This window comes from Hipposideros armiger, unplaced genomic scaffold (genome assembly GCF_001890085.2).
Source record: "Hipposideros armiger isolate ML-2016 unplaced genomic scaffold, ASM189008v1 scaffold_128, whole genome shotgun sequence".
Lineage (NCBI taxonomy): Eukaryota > Metazoa > Chordata > Mammalia > Chiroptera > Hipposideridae > Hipposideros > Hipposideros armiger.
Window position 1 is genome coordinate 1,314,868 of NW_017731478.1, and position 628 is coordinate 1,315,495.

At 44.9% G+C, this 628-nt stretch overlaps 1 protein-coding gene across 1 annotated transcript in view; it reads right to left on the bottom strand.

The window, feature by feature from the left end:
* DNAH10 (dynein axonemal heavy chain 10) overlaps positions 1 to 628 on the bottom strand; it is a 122,719-nt gene that overhangs the window by 51,613 nt on the left and 70,478 nt on the right. The gene's annotated exons all lie outside the window — the stretch shown is intronic.

A 628-nucleotide genomic window follows, 5' to 3' on the forward strand; every position in this document is an offset into this window, starting at 1 on the left:
ATGACCTGGGCCGTCCTCACAAAACACGGCTGAGTGAGAAAAACAGGAGCAGAAAACCGTCCCGCCCCTTTGGGTCAAACAGATCACGATACATTCTGTGCCCGCACACACGAGTGGGAGGGTGAGAAAGTGTACGGGGAGCACGAGTCCGTGCACACGGGATCGTGTGAGCATGGGAAAAAGAGGGGGGGTTACGTAAATGACACCTTCGGTTGTTGAAATCAGTTGAGTGACACCGAGGAAGGGCAGGCAAGAAAGGAGGCAGTGGGGAAGGCAGCCGGGGCCGGGCCAAGCAACGAAAAAGATGAAAGAACGCACACATGAGCACAGCCCTAATGCGTGTGTACACTCACAGCTGTGTGTTTATTTAAAATCAGGTCAATTGTGGGAGGGTGTGTAAGGAAACTGAACAAGAAGCTGTTCTAAATTCTTATATTTAAAAATCCTATTACACATGAAATTGGTATTATGGTTTCTTTCCATGTGTGTTTACTGCATCTATATGAGATGATGAATGTTAATTAACTTTATTGTGGTAACCATTTCACAACACATGTAAGTCAAACATGTATGCTGTCTGCCTAAAACTCATAAAGTGATATACATCAATTATATCTCAATCAAGCTG